This window comes from Patagioenas fasciata, chromosome 10, assembly GCF_037038585.1.
Source record: "Patagioenas fasciata isolate bPatFas1 chromosome 10, bPatFas1.hap1, whole genome shotgun sequence".
Classification (NCBI taxonomy): Eukaryota; Metazoa; Chordata; class Aves; order Columbiformes; family Columbidae; genus Patagioenas; species Patagioenas fasciata.
Genome location: NC_092529.1, coordinates 8039865 through 8062327, shown reverse-complemented (window position 1 = coordinate 8062327; position 22463 = coordinate 8039865). Strand labels below are relative to the sequence as shown.

At 39.1% G+C, this 22463-nt stretch overlaps 1 protein-coding gene across 16 annotated transcripts in view; it reads left to right on the top strand.

Annotated features, from left to right (window-relative positions):
• Positions 1-22463, top strand: part of ATP2B2 (ATPase plasma membrane Ca2+ transporting 2) — a 393712-nt gene that overhangs the window by 869 nt on the left and 370380 nt on the right. For 2 of the 16 annotated variants that reach the window (XM_071813026.1, XM_071813024.1), the window contains exon 2: positions 1138-1259. The exons of the other annotated variants lie outside the window; for them this stretch is intronic. The gene's annotated coding sequence lies outside the window, so the exon portion shown is untranslated. The remainder of the gene's footprint in view (positions 1-1137; positions 1260-22463) is intronic. 16 annotated transcript variants of the gene reach the window in all.

Genomic DNA, 22463 nt, shown 5'->3' with positions numbered 1-22463 from the left:
GATGTTTCGGGCGGTGAATGGAGACGGTGCTGCCCAGGGCTCGCTCAGCGGGACGGGAGGGCTGTGTGGCTGCCGCCGCGGAAAACCGCCTCACGCAGCCCTGGGGTCTCGCTCCGTTTCAAGCCCGGCGGGTTCTTCAGTGACAGGAACAGGAGCGCAGGAGCGGCGGGCAGCGCCGTCCCGCTCTGCCGTGGCGCCCGGGCAGCCCGGAGCCGCCAGCGGCGGTGCAGCCCGCGGTCCCCGCCGGGCACAGCGGTCCCCCCCGCCCAGGCACAGCGGCCCCCCAGGCACAGCGGTCCCGGGCGAGCGCCGCCGCCGCGCCCCGCAGCACCGCGCCCGGGAGGAGCCCGAGCAGCCCCGGGGATGGGCTCTGGGCGCTAAGTTTGAGAAGATGACGCTCTTCTTAGAAATACTAAATTTGAGAGCGTTGGAAGGAGGTTTGTGCCCCCCAGTCCTGCTCCCTCGGCCGGGCTGTGTGAGGCGCTGAGCCGGTGGAAGGAGAAGCCTCCCGGGAGCGCCGTGGCCGCCGTGTCCCCGGGCGGGGAGCTCGCCCAGCGCCGCCGCCTTCAGCTCAGCTCTGCTACGGCGGCGTTGCGGCTTTTTTGTATTTCTTTTCCCCTGGGGGAGTTAAATATGTTTTACAAGCAGTAGTTTTCAAAGCCTCACTCCAGTGAAGTGTTAAGAGCAGCGCAGAGCCCGAGGAAAGCTGCGGCGGGAGGTAACCTTCCCCGGTCACCCAGTAAACCCCCCGAGGTGCCCCAGGATCCCGGCTGAGGTCTCTGCTGGAGGCCCCGTCGCCACCACCTCGCACAGATGTCGTCAAGATGTGCTTTCCTATCGTCACTGAACGTAACGGATTCGTATTCCAAAGTTTTGACTTCTAGAGACTGTACTAGAAATGTGAAAGAAGGAACACTCTCTTCATTATGTATGTTTGAAAGACCCGTTGTATTGCAGGTGGAAGAAACCCCTGTTTAACTTAATTAAACTGACAAGTTTTTACTTCTTTCTGTGAATCTCTTGCTGATCATTTTTGCTTGTATTTTTTCCCTTCTTATTGTTATGCTGTTTTATCACATTACACCAACACAACCTAATCCTGTGCTAATACTTTCTTTATTTTCTTTTTATTTAAAGCGTATTTTGTAGTAAAGTGATATTTGAGAAGCATGGATACCAAGATAAGGTGCTGGGAAGATAGGCAAGCTGGAAGCAATGGTGTAGAGTAGGACTTCACTGCTGCTGAAATAAACTAAAATGTAAGTTTATGGACAGTGTGAAAGTTGATACTGCTGTAACTCAAGTCCCAAACAGTAAAAAGAAATCTTCTAAAGAATACTGGTAGGTAGCTGGTACATGCTGCAAGCCCTCAGTTACGTAAGCAGTTCTTTGAAATGGAGTGGGACTGTGTGCATACAGTTGTGTTTGCCAGTAGGACTTTGTTTCTGATCCAGTCCACACATCTACATGTGACTGATTTTCATGTCGTGACTCAAATAGATTTCAGCATCTTCATGACTTTTATGTGAAGAAGTGGTTGCCTGTCTCTGTCTGTGTATCTTGCTAATAAACTAGTTCAGTATTCTTTTTAATGACTTCGTGAGCTAACGCTGAGCTCCATTTTCAAAGTGAGCATTGTTGTAAGTTCTTCCTAAAGCAAAAGACTATGTATTAAATGTTCAGTTTCAGGTCAATATTAATATTTTCACTTCAACATTTAATGGAATGAATGCAGAGTATTATGTTACTGTTAATTTGTATTTGACGTCATTAGCAGTGTTGTTCTTTGCTCACACACTATAAATCCAGGACCACAACTTCTTGATTATCTAGGCTATTGAACGTGATATTGATCCATTTTTTTGGCATGTCTCTCTATCTAAACCATATTTTTAACCATTCATTTGCCTATTTCCTGATTGTGCAAAGTAATTTTTTATTGTTTTTGGCAAGTTACACAGGGATATAATACTTATATGGTGTCCCGTAATCCTGTCACCTCAATAGAATTGATCTTGGAGGAATGCAACGGGGAGAACGAATGGATCATTATAGTAGCCAGTGGGTTTGGTTTGGTTTTCCTCAAATAGGCATTTGGTGTCATTTGAGATGCTTCAGGGTACCCCTCCTGGCCATTCACACAGCTTCAGAGGGCTGGGAGTCTCCACTGTGTCTCATGTCACCTATCAGACACAATGGGGCACCTCAGACAGCATTAGCTACCTCTTTGTAGACAGCTGAGTCAAACCTGGTGCTTTTGTCTGGGTCCTTATCCTTTGTCAGCTAAGAATAAAGCACTGCAGTTGACTTACCACAGTAACTTTAGTGATGTGACTAGAAAGTAGGGCTCTTTGTCTGACGTGTGACCAGCAAATTGAGGGAGGGGATTCTCCCCCTCTGCTTTCATGAGACCCCACCTGTGCTGCTGCCTTCAGCTCTGAGGCCCCCAGCATAAGAAGGACATGGACCTGTTGGAGCAAGTCCAGAGGAGGCCATGAAGATGAGCAGGGGGCTGGAGCACTTCTACTGTGACAAAAGGCTGAGAGAATTGGGGTTGTTCAGCCTGGGGAAGAGGATGCTCCAGACACCCTACAGCAGTACCTAAAGGGGACGTACAAGGAAGCTGGAGAGGAACTTTTTACAAGGGCATGTAGTGACAGGACAGGGGACAATGATTTTAAACTGAAAGAGGGTAGATTTAGATTAGATAAAAGGAAGAAATTCTTCCCCATGAGGGTGGGGAGGCACTGAACAGGCTGCCCAGAGAAGCTGTGGATGTCCCATCCCTGAAGTGTTCGAGGGCAGGTTGGGTGGGGCTTTGAGTGACCTGGTTTAGTGAAAGGTGGGGTTGGAACCACATGATCTTTAAGGTCCCTTCCAACCCAAACCATTCCATGGCTCTGTGAATATAGATAATCCTCTAGGTGATAGCTTAGAGTTTATCTATATCAACAACACCTGCATACTCTGATAATTTACCCAAAACTTACAATAGTCAGTTTGAAGTATAGCAAGTGAGGTTAAAAAGAAAATTCTGATATACTCTAAATTTTGCAGTGTAACTTCAGGATAGGTGCAAGATGATGAATGCAGTTGGGGAAAAATAATAATATAGAAGAGTGAAGTGACTGGGTAAGTGACAGTCTGATGGGAGATGATAGTGGAAGAGATAATTGGGAATGGGATGGAAGTTTACATTTTAAAAAAATTGTATCACTGCTGAAATATTTTAAAATAAACATTTCAACAAAGTTCAAACTTCTGATGAAGCATGCCATTGGAATGTGTGTGTCAGATATACTTAAGAATTTGGTTTAAAAACAAAGCTTTGCATATAATGTATACCATGCAGTCAGTGTTTGCAGTTGCCAGAGTTCAAAGTGGAACTTAAATTGTCCTTTGAGAGAAAAAATACGTAAAACCTAACTACATAAAGAGCAGTGTAAATGCAGACTATTTATTTTAAGAATTAAAGTGGCAAATGCAGAAGGATTAAATAATTTTAATTACATGAAAAGAAAAACATATCAAATCTTTGAGAAAGGAAAAGCGAGCATGGACAAATAATATTTACATGTAATAGGACAAGAGACGTGACACTAATGTGTGTCATAGTGGCCGAGTTGGTTTCAATATATTCATGCTACAAAATTACCAGCTGAATCAGAAAGGCCTATTTTTTGCCAAAGGCTACTCTGAAAAAAGTTTTATCTTCCATAAATGGAGTTATTTAGTGGTGAAATAGGTGTGAGCAAGTCTTTCACATTTATTTGAGCTAATATAGCATATCCCAAGTGGAATTAACTGACATTTTCCTGAGTCACCCCATATGCATCAGCATGGACTTGTATCTAAAGGTCATAATGTAAAACGCCTTGTTTTCACATATTTTTAATATTATTGAATATTTTGTAACATATAAATAAAATAGCTGGTGTTCTGCAGGGGCACCCTCCACACGCTGGAATGTAAACCAAAAAGGCTTTAAATGTTTCTTTAAGGCAGAAGTTGCTACACACTTAACATGTACAATAGGAAGTGTATTTTGGAGGATTCATTGTATACCTTTAAGTGTGCAGAAAAAGACATAGTTTCTGAAGAGCCCGAGTTTCTTCAGTCTGAATGCCTAGGTCAGTGCCCTCATAGCCTCCATAGGAATTCTCTTGTGGAAACTCATTTATCTGCTCTCAGGTATTTCTCTCCTCACTTTGCTGCCAGATTTGAGTCTTCCCATCCCTCCTCTTTCAAGGCCATTCATCCCAAGAACTGCTCAGCTTCCAGAAGCTGCTGTATTTGCAGTGCCAAGCACTTGGGAAGGCAACGTTGTGGTGCAATTTCAGAACGTCTGTGAAAGAGCAGCAGCAGTGATGTTGTGTATTAGGTGGTACGTTTGTCAGAACACAAAATCTTTGCACAGTGAATTTATTCATTATACAGTGGAACACATTAAAAAAGTGATAGCGCTGAGTTTTTCAGAACCAAAACTGTTTTATTTTGTTGGTGCTTCTGGCAAAGGAGTTACTTTGTCCTGCCCGCATGCAGCAGTCTGATTGTTATGTTGCATTGTATGTATATGTGGAAACCACCACATAGGTTTGCAAATTAATCAAGGAAGGATTGATTTTAATTGTTGAATGACTTGGAGCTGAAAGACTGAGTCACATTTCCCTCTCACCCCCACCAAGCTTTGCAGCAATTTGACCTTGGATGTGTATTTAAAGTTTTGCAAAACCTTTTGCAGTATGAAGCCCAGAAAACTCAAGCTGTCCCTATTCAGTATTTTTGTTTCTAAGATTAATTCCATAGTGTTTAGGGAATTACCTTTAGCATAATTTATTTATTCACATGCCTAAAATAACTCGTATTTAACTTTGTGAAAAGTATATCTAATATCAAATCATCCAACACGGATGAAGATTGCTTAAAAATATTGCAGGCTGCAGAGTTCCCTCCATATTACACGCATCTCTTCTTAAAATGCTTTAGGATTCAGGAGTTTTCTGAAGAACAGGAGCTTTTCCTTGGTGGTTAGCAGTGAAGACAACACCCAGCATGTTCCTTTTGATAGCTCATTATGAGCAGGAGCTACTTTCCAAAGCTCTGGGTAGCTTTATGTGCAAAAGTCACAGTGCCACCTTCAATGTATTTGCTGATCATATGTATTCTGTCCTGCTTATTGAAGAGCAGTTCTTCATCAGTGGAAGTTATTCCCGTTAATGGGAAATCTTCCGTCATGGACAGTGTGATTGTGTTTAGCAGGACATACAAAATAGCCTCACATCTAGACTATCCAGCATTTCAGTTTTTGTGATGTAGGTATTTTCTTGGTATTTTAAACCTTTTTGTAATATTATTTAAACAGGGTAATAATGTTTAAGAGGATTGAATTAATACGAATTTTGTTTTTAGGGAATGTTCTCCGCAACCAAAACTGGAAACTCACAATAGGTTGATGGGTTCCTAGAAAGTGTCTCAAAATGTTTTTAAGCAGCAGTATTACATGCAGAGATTTATGATAATAAGGAGCAGAAAAAAGTTCTTTGCTATCATCAGATTTCCTAGCAATTCTGTTGATAGGAATTGCTGAAGCTTAAGGTAAATTCAGTTATATTAAAAAATATTTGACATCTGAGGAAATTGATCTATGAATTTTTAGGTCCTGACCTACAGTCACAAGAAAAGCAAAATGGCAGTTTTGATAATAAATTTACACAAGAAAAACTACTTGGTGGCAGTATTAGGTGCATATACAACTGATTTGCTGCATTGAACTTTTAGTCTTAAATTCAAATGCAGTTTCAATGCGTTGCTTTATTCTACAAAATCCACATGTTCACCAGCATTTTTCTAATGTCTGAAGTATTTTGCTAGCTTTAAATCAGTTTTTGTGGACTAAAAATAGAAGTCTCACATGGCTTGTGGCCTATAAATAGTTGAAAGTAACTACATGAAGATAAAATGTAAAAATTGTATCTGGAAAACATCTGTTCAATGTTACTGGGTTTTTCTTAATTACAATAAATACCAAGTGTCAAAAAGACCTGACAAAAATTGAGCCCATTAATGGTCAAGCATGCAAATGACACAAGAATGATTCTGGAGGAGACAGAATGATTCTTCTTAAAAGGTTAAATACTCTGAAAAATTAATGTGTTATACACCGTAGCCCTTCTGATTCTCTGTCAAGTACTGAGGAATTTGAGAGCAATAGGAACAAGAAAATGCCATTATGGTCTGTGGGGGTGGGTGTTAATAGGTTTGTTTCCTCCAGAATATAAAGTCTTATGTTGTTTTTGTGGGACCCAACAATGTTCCCATCATATTTTTTCTTGGCACTGCCGACATACACTTCTCCCTAGCTAAAGATGACAGGACAGAGTCACATTTACTGTGAATTCTCTTATGATTTTTTTTCCTTCCTTTTATTTTTTCTCAGGTATTGCAAGTTTCTGGACAGTAGAGAAAAATGGGAAGGTTACTTTAAGTGCGGCACTCCTGTTATACAATCTGGCATGACATACGCCTTAAAAAAAATACCATTTTGCTATTTTAACTTATAGTCTACAATGGCTTCCAGATCCTTTCCGGCAGAACTCAGCTTATGTCTGTTGTGTATTTTTGCTTGATTTCTAGATTTGCACTTGCTCTGCTTACAGGTTACTTCTCAAAAAGTTCTTCAATATATTGCGTTTTATTTTAAATTTTGATCTTGCCCACTTGTGGACTGAAGGTGATGTGAACCCTACCTGCTTACTTCACAATCACTTTACTGAAATTTGTTAATGTGTACAGCCAGCTGTGAGATGTATTCTTGCAGCGTGCTGCGTGACATTGCGTTCCACTAACAATGAATTTGAATGGTCTCTTTTAATTTGTGTGGCTGTTTGTTTTTCAAGAAACTATGTACCCACTAAGCTGCAATGTTGTATCAGTTGCCTGCTAAGCTGTGATTTCTTATCAGTCCTCACTGTCCCGTGACAATATCATGCTGGACAGTTACTGAAGCCTTACTGTAGCCAGTATAATTGCCTGTTATTGAATTTTTCTTCTTTAGTAAACCAATTACCTTATTAATAAGGAAATTTCATTGATTTGAGGATTGGATTTTTTCAGGCACTTAATCCTTCAGGTGCCTATGTGATGATTTAACTTGTTTCAGCATCTTCCTCTGTACAAAAGAGTGCTGGATTGGTTTGCAGTTTCTTCAGTCAGACTCGCTTCTCCTTTTGAAGTTGCATACTATTTTTACCTCTCCATAGTCCTTTGGGAACTTTACCCTTCCTTCGTGCATTATTAAATGTAACAGCTAATGTTTGGGGATGGCTTTAGGTAATTCCTTCACTACTCAGCAGTGAACTTCATCATTCTCTATCAAACTGCCTATGTATGGCTTCTTTCAATATTTTTTAGCCTATTCGTTTTTCTTCAGGCCTATAGTCCTGTCTTCTTGGTAAAAACCACTTTAGAAGATTGTTTTTTTTTTTTTTTTCTTTTCATTATCCTTTAGATGGAGACACTAACAGAATATGAATACTTCAGCTTTCTCGTAACCTTCTGTTATTTTCTCTCCTTTCCCATTAAATCCTAGAACCTCTGCTTGTGTTTGTCTCCTCCTTCTGCTGTAATTATAGATCCTTTTCCCATTGCCTTTTTATGTCCCTCTTCAGTTGTTGATTCTTTTGTGTGTTGGCTCATCTGAATCATACCTGAGATGTGTTTGCCATTCTTTTCTACTTGTTCTTTTTTGAGTGCTCTTGTTTCACCTTTTGTACAGTCTCTTGTCATAGTCAAAGCCTTTAAAGACTCTGGATGTAGCAGTAATGGTCTCTTATAATGCTTCCTGTATTCCCTCTGCACCCAGATAATCTGTTGCACTATTCTATACAGGCTTTGTTGATATCTGTCAGTTTTCCTGAACTCCTTGATCATCTCTTCAAGAGTTGTTACAAATCATTTGGCTGAGTTTGCTGAAGTTGCTGCCCTGTATTCCACTTTTTGTGCTTCTTTCCCGTCTTCCTTTCAATATGTGAGTGAATTCTCTTGCCTTGTGATGATGCTTATTTGGAATGTATTGCTGCCTTTAAAATCTCAGCCAATGCCTTCCTATTAATCAGAACAAAATACAGCTGCAGCATTGGTAACATCTTCCATGTTCATACTTGGATCTTGTTAGCACAGCTCCACTTTGGTAATATACCATGGCTTACTTCTCAAGGGAGCAGCATGAAAAGGTTAAAAAAATGCACGTATATGATGGCTAGGGCGTGGGATGGGGAACTAGGATTCTGTGTGGTTTTACTTGCTTTTTTAGGGGGCATTTTCTGCTCTTGTATAAGTTGCTTGCCTTTAATAATTAAACTGCTACAGCACGCACCTAACCTGCACGTTTCAAGGGTTAATTCATCACTACTTGTAAAGCTACTGAGAATTTTGGATAGAAAATGCTGTTGTCACTGCAAAGCACTTTTTATATCTGCAACATACTAAAGCAGCTTACTTAAATAGAAGTGAAGGGGTATAGGTTCTATGCATATACAAAAAACTAAGTCTCTTCTCTGTGTGAAAACATCAGTTGTTTTGTTGTTCTTGCAGGCACTGTTCTGAGAACCAGTGCATTTCAAGCAGAAGAACCTGCCTAGAACAGAATGCATTTTCAGTTAAAATTTCATCCTGCTCTAGGGAGGGAATATAACATTTGTAACCTTAGCATCAAGTGTTGCATTCTTGTCAAGAAACCATTTCCAAGTAAAATTTATGGCCTGACTGCCAAATAAGTTATAGAAAATGCAAGTGGAAATATTTAATGTATTAAGGGCAGGATCTTTAAGAAGGGGAGGAATGGAAGCCAAATGGAATTTTAAATCCTGTTGGCTTGTCAATGGGATTCGTGCATCTATAAGTTGGATGTTTTTGAAAATTGCATTCTAAATTGGTGACTAATAGAGACCTTCCCATGATAATGGCTTACAAGTTACCATTAATAATTCAATTGAAGCTCATTGGAGTCTGATTCAGTACCTCCTGAAAATGATGAAGACTTTCTCTCATTGATTTTAGTGGCTTTGGGTCATGTTGTTAGGGGGCTCTGATGAAATAATGTGCTTTTTGGGGGATAATTTTGCCCTTGCCAATGCATCTAGATAGCCAGAGTTGAAAGTCACAAGTTAGAGGAGAAAAGGATGATGGAGTCTTTGATGCTGTTTATGTACAAGTATTTACAAGGATGCATAAGATCCTGTTCTCCTGCCCTCCAGCCTCTGTCAGCGTGCAGGCACGTCCGACACTGCGGCTCCGCTGTTCCACACCGCTGAGGAGCAGACTGTTCCCATCCTGCCTTCTCATTCTTTCTCTTCTACCGTCTGCCTCTTTCATTTCAGCTCTCTCTTTCCATTCTCAAAATATACCTAGATGAATCCTTTCCCTTTAAGCCATTTGAATTCCCAAACAGTCTTATATTTGATATTGCTTTGCATGGATGCATGCCTTTTACAACTGCTTTAATAGACGAATGTCAATTAAACCTACAAGTTTTATCCAGCCAGATTTTCAAGCATCCCAGGAGCACAGCACTGTCTTTGAATAGTCTGTGTATAAATATAAAAAATAGAAGCCCCATGTATATATTTGTGGAGGCCACAAAATGTGTAAGAGAACAACAGTGGATCACTGATAGTGTCAATAAACCAGATATAATATTTAGAGATTTTTAGGAAGATGTGGAATTTTTGTTGTCATATTTGTGAAAATAAATTGGTTAATGAAAAACAGAGATTTGCGAAAATATGTTCATTAACACTGAAAAATGAGCTGATAGGTCCAGATCCCTCTGCAATGGAGAGAGATATTTTTCTAAATGAAAACACAGGTACTGGTGTTGAACTGGAAGTCATTTGAAAGTATTTTTGTCTTCTCACACCCCGCTTGGTGCCTGTCAGCAGTCTGCTCTGCAGCAGCAGTGCCTGTGCAACACTGATGTTTTTTCAGGTTGAATAAAATTCTTCTTCAGACATGACTGTGCCCAGATTTCTCTGTCTGCGGAACGCAGTGTTGCACACTGAAGGACACTTGGAGAAGTTGAAATAAACACTTACGGGTGCATATGTTAGTGTTTACTTCCTATGCGAATGCTTTCTGCAGTGCCGGGGGGGAGGCTTTTTCAACCTGTTATTATAGATGACTTTTGCCTTCAGCCTGCCCCCCCCCCTTTTTTTTTTTTTCATATTTCTGAGTAAATATGGCGAAAGAAATGTGAGATTGCAGGAGCTTATGATATCCATTCTGATTTGAAACTTATGACTTCTAGAAGAAAACTGTAGCCCTGAAAGGTTTGCTGTGTGAGGGGACGGTATACAGAAGGAAAAACCATAGGATGACTGTAAGTGTTGAACAATAAAACCGGAACAAAAAGCTTTCTATAAATAGTAGCATGGTCCCAGTTCAGTGACGTACTTAAGCATATGCCTAAATCCCTCCTTGTTCAACAAAGCACTTACATGCGCATTTGGATTCTGCTGAAATAAAGCATTAAATATCAGGCATAAGTGCTTCGCTGAATTAGGGGCTGTATCCAGGCAGACAGACCTAGGGAGGGTGGCTTTCTTCCCCGGAAAAGGGTATGCAGGAAGCCTTCAGGGCATAATATTTTCTAGAAAATTTCTGACATTGTGCACTGACCGATTAACATGGAGAACTATTGGACATTAAAGTATTAGACAGTAATAGTGTTCTGATAGTCCAAAAGTTGCGTTCTTTTGTTGCTTATGAATTGGTCAGACTTAATGGTAACTGCTGCTTTTGTAACAGTAGGAACCTGTTTTATCTACTAAAGTAAATTTCTAATTTCTTAGTAGAACTGATACAATGAGGATTTTCCTCATGACATCAGTGGAGCAGTCTGTACTCAGGAATTCAAAGCATGGGCCTCTCCATCCAGGAGTTTTCAAATATGTGTCAAGACCTTTTTGGTTCTCAATTTTTGAGTTACCTACGTAAGATCTCTTAAGCTTATATTCTCAGAAAATATTTAGCACCTGTTTTCTTAAAATGAAATCTGGTTAACAATTTCAGTTTTTCAAAGTCTTATTCACTTTTGAAACTATTCTACAGGGATCCTAACTATTGACAGCTATTTTAGTCATCTTGTTTCTGAAAAGGTTCCACATAATGTTACCCATGGTTGTGATGCCTGGCTGGATGGATCAAAAGGTGATACTTAAAAAGTGTGTCCTGATCAGGCTAGAAGAATGACAATGCAATGCATCCTGCTTTTTTTATAACATGGACATATACAGCAAAGCAGACAATTTTTCTATTTGTAGGAGTCTGGAGGTTATAAACTGACATTTCCATTGGGGTGGGAACTTCAATATGTCACTCCCTGGCCAGGGATTCTGAAGTGCAGACTTGGCTTTAGAGGAACCTGCTCCAAGTCCCTGCTCCTACTGACAGCAGCTTTCACACCTCACATCCCTCAAAATTAATCAGACCCAGGACTCTGCAAATGCATTTCAGTATATTAGTTGTGAGAGTCACCTTCACAGCTAGGATACTTTTCTTTGGTTTTTCTTTACAATGGAAATGTTGGTGAAGTAGGTAGAGCAGTGAGTACTTGGACCTTCTATAAAGTGAAGTTTTGACCAAAAAACGGTCTGATGTTTTGATGGAACAGAATTACCATGGTCACTTGATGGGCATGTATGTGGCAAGTGGATCTCGCAGACCGCTTTCAAAAATAGTCTTTGAAGTACTGAGACTCTTTCAAAAGAAGTCTGTAGAGCCCAAGTCAGACCCAGTGCTCATTGTGGATCAGTCCCAGTGCCTTTGCTTCATTTACTTGGCTGTTTTTCTGTTGAGCAAATCTGTATACCTATTTTGTGTGTGTGCATTAAGTCTCTATCAGGAAGAGCTCGCTGCAAGAATGGTTAATTCAAATGTATATGTTTGAGCTGATTAAAGAAATTTAAATCTTTACATAGGAATTTATAAAGGAGTTTCATAATTTGAACCAAATGAAGTCTGTAAAGTTATAATAAGCTCAAGTAAATCTCCCCATTGTAATAAATTCAAAATATTTCAATTGTATAATTAAAAACACCCCTCTGTAAATATTTGAATGCACATCCCTTGTTGCTTTACATTATATTTGATTAGAGCAGATTTAGCTTTGAAGAAGTGCCATTTTGATCTGATTCAAAGGTCAACTGTTACAAATCATGGTTAATGTCATAATGTTCCCTTATGTTGTTTGCTGCATTTGGCCCTTTAAGTTATAGAAAATGAGCTTTCCCTGTTTTGAACTTCATACTGTGTGAATGGCAGTTTCTGTAGCAGGGATTAAAATATCTATTAGAAACAGGATCAATTTGTGAAAATCAGTCAGTGAAAATAAGTCTTCATCAAGCTTCCTCTTCAAAACACTGAAAATAAGTTCAGCATTTAAAATGAAATGTTCAGGAGCTGTTTTGTTAAGGTTGCATGGCAAATAAATTCTTTATTTAGTCCAGTAATGGTGCCAGAGGCACTTAAATCTCCTCCAGGAGAAGGAAAAATATTTTTAAGCTATATGTCAAGTATCACTACTGATTTTAATTACCAAAATCCTATAATTTTTGATTAAGAAAAAAATCTAAGAAACTGAACCACCTTCTATTCCTATTAGAAAAAAATCTGTTTTTCTGAGATAGGATTAAGGTATGGGTTAAGGGATATTGTGAGTAAAGTTAAACAAAATGGTCATGACTATTTAGTTACGAAAAATATTTCAGAAAGAAAAAGGTAACAGGGAAACATGAACAGTCTTTATTTCCTCTGCAGTCCCTTCCATGCATTTCTCTGCAGAGAGCTTGCAACAGATTTTAACCTAAGCGGGGCTTCATCAGCTGGGTACATTCTCCTCTCTTGCTTCCTCCACCTCCTTGGGAAATTGAAATCAAATTGCATTGTGCAGCAGATCAGTAGCTGAGTTATTAACGTGCAGAAGCAGTGATGACCTGGAAGCTCGGTTGGAAGTTCCCTCCTCCCTTTGACCCAGTACTGTGGATTTTCCAGGATCCTTCCCTTCTGTTTGAGATACCGAGAAGTGAACGTGGAAGCACATGTAGAACACATGTGTAGGAATATGAGAGTAAGATTGTAATAGGGGTGGAAAAAATGTATCTATCAGCTCGGAGAAATTGATATTCTCATTCCATGTTCTTCCTGAAGGTGGAAGGCAGGTTTCCTTCAGCTGTGTTGATGGATCAGTGATTATGTGTGGCTATGACGATGGCATGCTTAAACTGGATGGGATTGATGGCATCTTTTTGTATTCACTTTTCTCATTCTTACACAGCAGGATTGTAGAATTGCAAAGGTATGGTAACAGTGGTCAAAGTGTCTTTGTTCTAAGAAACTCAGAATATTTTAAAGTGTTGGGTTTTTTCACCTCTCTTTTTTCAGTCTGTTATCCAAGGTGCTTTTTAGCACCACGAGACTTTGTAGGAATTGAAGTTCTTTGCAGTTTAAGCCAGCTGTGGTAATCTTTGCTGTATTCATAGAAATAACAAAACATTATTTCTTATTTATATGAATAGCTGTTTGAGATCATTATAAGGTAAAGGCTTAAGTATAACACACATTTAAAATATACTTCAGGAGATACTTATTAATATACATAGTAATATCTCAGCTTTCTGAGGGACAAACAACTTTTCATGCATGTAGAACTAGGAATTAATTCCAAGGAACTTTTGTGAAGTGCTTCCTATCTGTAAATATTTGTGAAACCCTTCCCAGCCATAAATAGTAAGGAAGGCTGCGGGCTGAAGATTTGATTTTTAGAAGACACCAGTTTCAGTGAGGATGGTGCTAGAATTGAGTAGCAAGTGGGGCACCAAAGGAGGGCTGTGCTTTTCACAGGTGAGTATTTGACTGTGATACAGGTAGTTTATTAGATTAATTCAATTTCTGATTCTGGCACAAGTTTTTCTCTGTACCATCTCCATGATATTGGATTGTTTGCTTACACGTTGTGGTTCCTGGAGTCAGACAATACTGCAAAATGACCTCTTGTTTCCTTTTTTTGACTTTCTTTTTTAAAAAAAGAAAAGCCTTCATAATTGCACAGAAAAAAACAAACAAACCAAAACCCAGAAGCCCTGAATGTTACTTTAAAAAGAAACAACCTCCCCATTTTTCATTCGCCTACTTCTTTATTTCTGAAAGGAGTGACCTGATTAGGATTTTTTCAATTTCTTGGTAATAAAGTTTACAAGATAATTCTGGGGCTGCTTTGGAAGGCAGTTTTCTGCTACAGTAGTCAGCATTAATACAGATGCATGAAATTCCTAGTGTGTAACGTTGCCCTTTTAGTGTTCAATTGAGAGTGTAAAATAGCATTTAAACTCACTGGGGCAGGAAGCGCATATGAAGTGGAGTATCCAGCTGCCAGCAAACACACAATGAACTTGAGAAAGGTGGCTGAAAATGAAGGAAGTACACGTTAAGTTTAAGCCTTGATATGTTCTGTGGTGCCATTTTACTAGAACAGATTACAGAAATTGAGTAGTAGTATCCAGCATTTTTCTGTATTTTTTTTTCTTAAAGCTCTTTCCTCCAGGAATTAAATGCAGGTTCTATTGGACAAGATCAAAGTTAATATCAAAGCAGCATGAATAAGGCATTCTCGTCAGCTATGTTATACTGAATTCCAGTGTAGTTATGGCAAGTAGAAACTGGAGTTAGAATAAATCCTCCAAACAATAATTCTGATTGTAGACTTACACTTAAGAAGATTCACCTTTGCTGGTAGGCTAATTTTAAAAAATATTCGACATATGCAAAAGACCTTTTAAGGAATAGCAAGGTTATAAAATTAAGTAGTACCAGATTAGGATATTCTATAATCTCTATTCTTTGGGCAGCCTCGAGTGGAGGGGCTGCCGTCTGAACTACTTATTTAGCACAATGTGGCCGACTTTTGTGTAATCTTGTGCTATAAATATGAGATCTGTCTCTACAGACAGCAGAGTTCAGTGTCTTGTGTGTGTTTTCAGTGTGAAAAGTTTCAGATCTAATGACTGTGTGAAGTGGGTGAAAGCAAAAGAAATGAATGAAAATCCCAAAGAGCATGCAGGGAATATGAAGTCGGAGTCTCAGGTGTGAAAGAGTGTGTATTGCACCCACTTTCCTGTCTGCACATCTAGGCTTACTTCAGGTATGATCTTCTATTTCTAGAGTGTTCTGTAGGCAAATGCAGATAAAGGCAAATTTGTAACTGGATTTGAATTAGCTGGGCATGCTTGCTCTGGGGATGTTTCCCTACTGTTGATCTGCTCTTGTGTTTCTGATAATTTGGTGGTTTATTTCAGTAGAAGTGTTTTGCCATTCTGATAGTTTATGAACTTTCTCACGTAGTCATCAATTGACCAACAGAAAGTGAATATGGAGCATTAATTAAAAATCCACTGCTGTGCTATTACATGAGAGAAATTAATATGAATAAATATTATCTTCTACAGATAATTAGTGCATAAAATAGACAACAGGCAAAATGTTGACCTGAAAATAAGCACTGTTACCAAGGGCAATAATACTGCTAAGCAGAGACATTAGTAGTGTGTGTCAAAAACACATTTTGATTTCCTTTAGGAAACATCAGGATGTTATTCTTTTGCCTTCCCTACTGGTGATATGACCTTTTGTAGTTCCTATATAGAAACAGAGAAGAAAACAGTTATTCAAGAATAGCAGGGCAGAAACACAGCAATTTAGGCTGAATGCATTTCTAAGCTATTGAATATAAAAAATAAAAATTGTCCCTACATCTTATTTCTAATGGTAATCTAATCTGTGAGTCCACTCAAATGGACAGCCTGTTTCTCCTTCCTTACCAGCTCTTAAACCAAACATTCCTTTCAATTTCTGCTTTTCAGTGTGCATGAAGTACCTTTAAGCTAAATTCCTCTTTACTTAGCTGTTTTGAAAGATGAGCTATAACCATTTATAAAGTGTAATTATAGAGACATTTCGTTACTGTATAAACAAATGCTTTTGAACATTGACACAAGAGTTCTCCATGGGGTCATTTGGTTGTGTGTGCATGAAGTATAAAATGAATTTTCTGCTGGGTAAGTGTACCTGGCTGAGAGGTGCAACCAGTCTGACCTTAGTGTAGCCTTAGAGATTGTTACATATCTGTCAATGACTTCTAGCAAAGATTGTAACCTTAGTTTTGCTTAGTACTGCTCTAGTCACATTGTTAACCCCATGCCGATGATTCAAAATGTTCCACAGTGTCATGGTAACATTTTGAAATGCCAAGTTTTAAACTAAATGGTGTGAGTGAGAAGAATGACTTGCATGAGCAGAGAAGAGAAACCTTTATGAATGTATTCAAGCAAGTCCATAGCCTGATGAATTGCATTTGCCAAGACAGGGCTGTGCTTTTTGAAGAGTTATCATGTATTAATTACTAACGTTCCATACATGAAAGAGTTAGGAAAGCCTATAACCTGATGCATTCTGTCCCTTTCTTAGCTGGCTTTTTTTTTTCTTTCTTTTTTTTTTTTTTTTTTTTTTTTTTCCTGTACTGCTTGATCTGTTTTTCTGCGCTCTTTGATTTGGCAAAGATAAGTGTGTGTGTGTACAAACACAACATCACTTAATTACGACTCAGAGTAAATTGTGAATGTGTGCAGGCACATAAACACACACATGCTGTCCTCAGTATCGTTTAATTCCCACCCAGAGCAAAGAGTCTTTCTGTTTTCTGTGTCCTGGGGCACAAGAGGAATGTCTTATTCTTTTTGCTCGTTTTAGGGGCAGTAGGCTAAGTATTTCTCCGAAAAATGTCATTTCAGATCTGACTACTGAATAGAACACAGAAATATAATGGAAGTGACTGTGAAAATTAGAAATGCATTACCCTTTCTTGACATTTAAATATTTTGTGTTGTATGAGATTGTTTTGTTTGTCCTCCCTGCATCTTGCTAATATTTTTGACATTTGCATATACAGCATGATAATTAAAAATTTGGCCTGGCCTAGATGCTGTTGAAATACAGTGCATATTTATTCTTTGCATGTGGACACGTGTATGTAGATTTCTGGTTTTGTTTTGGGGTTTTATGTTTTACAATGGTATTAACAGCAAGAATAAATATCATCCAGCTCTTACGAACTGAAATCAGCAGACTGCCTTGGCTGCATAAAATAACATTTACAATTTTTAAAAACTTATTTTTCCCTAATGGCTTTCTTTTGTTTTCAGTATGCTTAAACTGACTGCCTTTAACAATTAATACAAATTAAGCTGGTATAAAATGGTACAAAGGCTGAATTTTACACTAATTCATAGAAGATGTTTATAGCAGGCCTGTTTCCCAGTTTCTAAGGGGTTACTTTTATAAGTAGTTTTAGTTATTTATCTTAATATTTTTCTTAAGCATAATTGGACAATGCATCTTTACAACTGGTTACAGGAAATGAGTCTTTAATGTATTTGATAAAATATTTTATCAGAAAAGTTATCATTCACCTTAGAATTTAATATTTTTCTGTCTTTTCCATCAACTCCCCAGGAAGGAGAGAAAAACAAACCAACAGCTTACTAACAAGGCATCATTATTTTGTTTGTGTTTATCTGTTTACAATCAGGCTGCTGATTCAGCTTCAGCGGGATGTTGTTGACTAAAGAGACCTCGGTCAGTTTACCAGTAAATAGATGTTTAGAGAACTAAAAATAAGATTAGAAAGTGATCGCTAATTGGCATCCTGTTGGTTGGCTCAGCAAGGGACTACTGAGACAGAAATCATATTTATGCAGTGCCTGGGTACCACTGTAGTAAAAATGAATAATGACTGAGCTGCTTTCTCATCCTTGGAAGTGGTCCTTCCACTTCTGGGTTGGAGACGTGTTTGTGTAACAACTGCCCTCTGGGGTACACCTCTTCTCGAGTAAGTAATAGACTTCAAGCTGCATAACCTTTTATCCTTGTTGAAATATTAATTATTTTCAGCGTTCCAAACTATGCACAAAGGAGTCAAAATACAGATGCTAATTGTTGAGGTAGGGAGGAGACTGGAAGAGAAGACCTCAAAAGTCATTATACAAAGCAAGCTTACTGCAGTTTTGATTATTTTACTGTCTCTTAACTCTTTCTTTGGCTTTTTCTGTATGCCTAGGGAAGAGCTCAGGGACAGTTACCTGTTGAGGGCATCAAAGACAGGGAACCGATTGCCCAGCTTTTCCCGGAGGAAACCGTGAAGTCTCACTATTTTGCCTTTTTGGTACTACCAGCATTTAGGAACAGCAGCACTTCAAAATTAAAGTCCTTTGCCTGATTTGTCCCTGCTCAGGTTTTGGCTTAGAGAAGGTGAACACACCAGAATCCTGAAAGATACCTCTTAGCCATGCCTGCTGGTGCAGGGACCAGCTTCTGGCGGTGTTCTTCGTTAATCAGATGGGCTCCTGTACCCCAAGAATCATAACTGGTGGTTTTACCTGGCTATCAGGAGCACACTGCATTCCACACTGGACTAAAATCACTGCGAATTATTGCTGAGCTGAAGTTGGTAAATTTGGTTTGCTTTCATATTCTTAGTGGCTGGAGCAAATATTTTGCAAGATAGAAAACCCGAATTGAACTGAAACAGCAACTGTAGAATTGTTGGCAAAATAATCTATAAGGCTTTGCTTTTCAGCCTCAAATATTTGCCAGCTCAATTCATACTAAATGTTTTCCAGATTTTCTTAAAATTAGGTGAATTTTGAAATAAAAATGTAACATTATAAAATATTTTAACATGAAACTTCATCCAAAAAGAAAGACTTGACTTTGATTTCAAAATGAGATGATTTGTATTCTGAAACTTTTGCTCTCACATTTTTTCCAGCCTAGTCTCTTGGTCAAATATGGTTTCAAGAAATAATTAGTTTTAGTCATGACCTCTTTCTCCTACTCCCGCACACCCCAGCTATCCCCAAGACACACTTAATTTTTTGTGCAGCTTGTTGGCTGTATTATTACTGATCCCATTGACTTCTGCAAAATGTTCCTCTGCTAACTGAATATCATCTGGGGGAATGACGTGCTCTTTACTGAGGTTTTCAATTGACTGCATTTTGACTGGCTTCTCAAGAAAACTCAGGCCATTTACTTTCAGAATAATGGCATGATAAATGATATGGACAACAGCCTCCCAAAGTACTAAAAGTAGGAGATCTAAGATGTCTATATTCATTTGTTCATATTCTAATTCTCAAAATGGATCGAACATCTAAAGCATGTATTATTTTTAGGATCATCAAGAAATGCACACATACATAATTCAGAATAGAGTAGAACTATGCTCTATGCCAGTGGCTTTCATCTAAAATAAATGTAGCTATTTCTTCATCCAGGGCATTTCCTGTCATCTGATTATTACGGGAGCTATATGTGCTATTCTATTATATGTGTAGTAGAAGCAACATATGTGCTTTTATCTGATTAGTAGTCTAAAAGCTTTTTTTGTTTGTTTTGCTATAGTTGTTACAAATCCTGCTATTGCAGACTTGCATTAAAAGTGTTTTAACTTTGGAAGAAATACTTAATGAGGAGTCACTGAGATGGTATTTCAGGCAGGGAGACAGCAGCGTAGAGGATGAGAACGGTGTGCGGTGAAGCTGTCAGTCACACCTCAGGTAAAGCACTCTCTGTGCTGCTCAGTGGCGTTTCCTGGCGTTGGCTCTCAACACTTCTGTGTGTCTGTTAATCATCAGTCCTGGTTTTAAATGCAAAGCCTCTCTGCTTTGATCTCCTAGCTCTCTCGCAGCCCTGCCTAACGTAGCTGTTAGGCAGGCTTTTCATAGGCCAAAGATTACTTGTCAAATAATCCAGAGAAAATACCTGCCCACAAATTTCTTATTGGCGTATTCAGTTGGGCATATTCCTGGCTCAGGCTTGGCTTTTCTGTCCTTCCGTTAAAATCTTCTGCTGAGCAATGAGCTCATTGCAGCACTTTTCCTCTCTCAATTTCTTCTGGAGAAGAATCGTCTGTGTAAATCACTGAAATGGCATCACTGATTGCCACAGTCTTGTAATGGAGCTGGAACTCTGAAGTGATTCATCTTTGGATCTGCTCAAGGTCTCCAAATATGAAAGAAAGGGGAAATACTTTGAATTATATAAAGTTTTGCTAGGAATTTTCAACACTGCTTCAAGTCCACTAACTGTTGCAGATGATCAATATCGTCTGTCATGGTTGTTTTATCCATCTATCCAGTTCACTTTGTCTCCTAGTGATGCACAGGAAAAATAAACCGAGAATTTTGCTGGTACATTCAGGCCCTACAGGTATGTTTTACCGATAACCAAAAGAAAGAGGATTTTTTTTTTCTTTTAATTTTCAAATTTGAACTCTCACAAGAAGAACAGCAAGGGATAAATGACTTCCCTGGAAGACTGAATTAGAATTTTCTGTAGTAAATGTTTTCCAAACACCTCTAAGCCTAACAGAGAGGAGGAATGAACACCAGCTCTATCAGATGATCCACAAAGTGTTTTGGTAAAATACCCGTGTATTACCTGTGTTGGAAGGTAATAAGAAATGAAAAGAATGGGGCAACAGCATTGCCATGAGCTCCCTGTAGCAAGGATTGTGTAATTTTCCCAAACCTCATAGTCCAGCAGTGAAAATGGTAGCTGTCAGAAAAAATTACTGACACAACTGTGTGGTGGGTGGTGTCTACTGAAATGTCAGTTGTGTTAGCTTTAGTAAATGCTTCTGGTTTTATACACTTCTAGTTTTATAAGCATTTGAAATACCCCTCTAATGTGCCACATGTTTGGAAGTAAGTCATCCCCAAAACAGAACACCCACGAGACAGATTTAAAGACCTAAAATTCTCATAAGAGCTATAACCAACGTCCTTTACTTACTCTTGAAAAGTCTTTAAAAAATGTAAATGTATTCCCCCATATTCCTCTGCCGGCTAACAGAAAAGAATCCAAACTTTCACTGCCAAGAAAAGAGAGGGGGGAACTGGATCTGAGGCAAACAAAAATGTTTTGGTGAAATAGGATTAGTTCTTAAATCTCCAAAAAGCTTGTGGAGTCATGCAAAACAGAAAAGAGAGCTTTAGCCTGCATAGAAACAGAATCACATGAGTGCAATATCATTCAGACTTTCACTCATGTGACGTTTGGTTGTTGTTGGAGACAAATCTTTGAGAAAAGAAGTACAGTAGTTTTTATAGATAAGGAGCTCAATTTCCTCAGCTTTTTGCAGTACATGAAATACAATTATTGCGAGGGGGATGAAGCTGGAATATAGCAAATAAGTTTCGAATTTGACTGCATGTGTGTCCTTTTTAAACAGTGATTTCCTTTTTTATTTAGGATAATGTGTTTTGATTCGTGGGCTGTAACACCAGGTGCAGCATGTGCCACTGCTAGAGTTTCACAAGTAGATATAAAAGAATGACAAGGCACGGGGAAAATTGCTAAGACCTGCTGTAGCAAAGATGCAGTTTAAAAAGTCAGATCCTGTGGAGAGTGGCAAGAGAGAATGAGATTTGTTTGTTTGCATACAGGAATTGCACAGTCCCTTCATTTTCATCCAGACATCTCTGAATAATTGTCCATATCCACAGTAGGTGTTGAAGGTGAGAGTCATGGTGGCCATGGGCACCTGCTGAGCACTCTGTGTTTGTTATGCTCTGCACCCTCTCAACTGCTCCATTCTCCAAACCAGTGCCGTTTGCATTTGGATTGCAGGAATGTGTTGCGCTTGCAGGTTGCTTATTAGTTTTCTTAGTGCTTTTAAAAACCTCGGGCTTGCCTGGAATAAAGTTTACTGCTTCTGCTCATTCAAAGGAGGCATAAAAAAATTAACATTCTGTTTTCTGGGGTAATGCTGCATCTCCAGATTGCTTAACACAAGACAGAGATTGTCAGTCATGTTGGAACTGGGCTGGAAAATGCATTTGAATATGGTAGAAGTCTGAGGAAGTTCAAGTGACAAATCCTCCACAAAAAGGCTCCTTCAGAAAGAAAATTCTCCCGGTGCTGCCTTCGCTGCCTCTCTGCTGAGGCTTGTGGCAGCTCTTGAAGGCACTCACATTATGCGCAGGGTCAAAGATTGGGTAAAATCTGGGCTCTGTGTTACAGGTGTCGGTACAAGCATTTTCTTCCCTTAGCACTTCTCTGCACTTGAACTTCTTCAAGGGTAACCTGGCCATCTACACCGCCTGTGTGGGGATTGTGTGTCGTGACTCGTCCACCTCTGCAGCACCATTCTGAAAAGAGCCTTTTACTTAGTACTTAGAGATCTTTCAGATATGGCAGTTCTAAGTATGTTCTGCAGTGCGCACTCATCTCTTTTCTCTGTAATTCAGAGGGAGCTGAGCTATGGCAGGTATCACTTGTTCTTTGTATGATCCTCTTTCAAAATGTGTGTGACAGAAGAGCATTCTGGTCAAATCATGTTTCAAATTGGATTC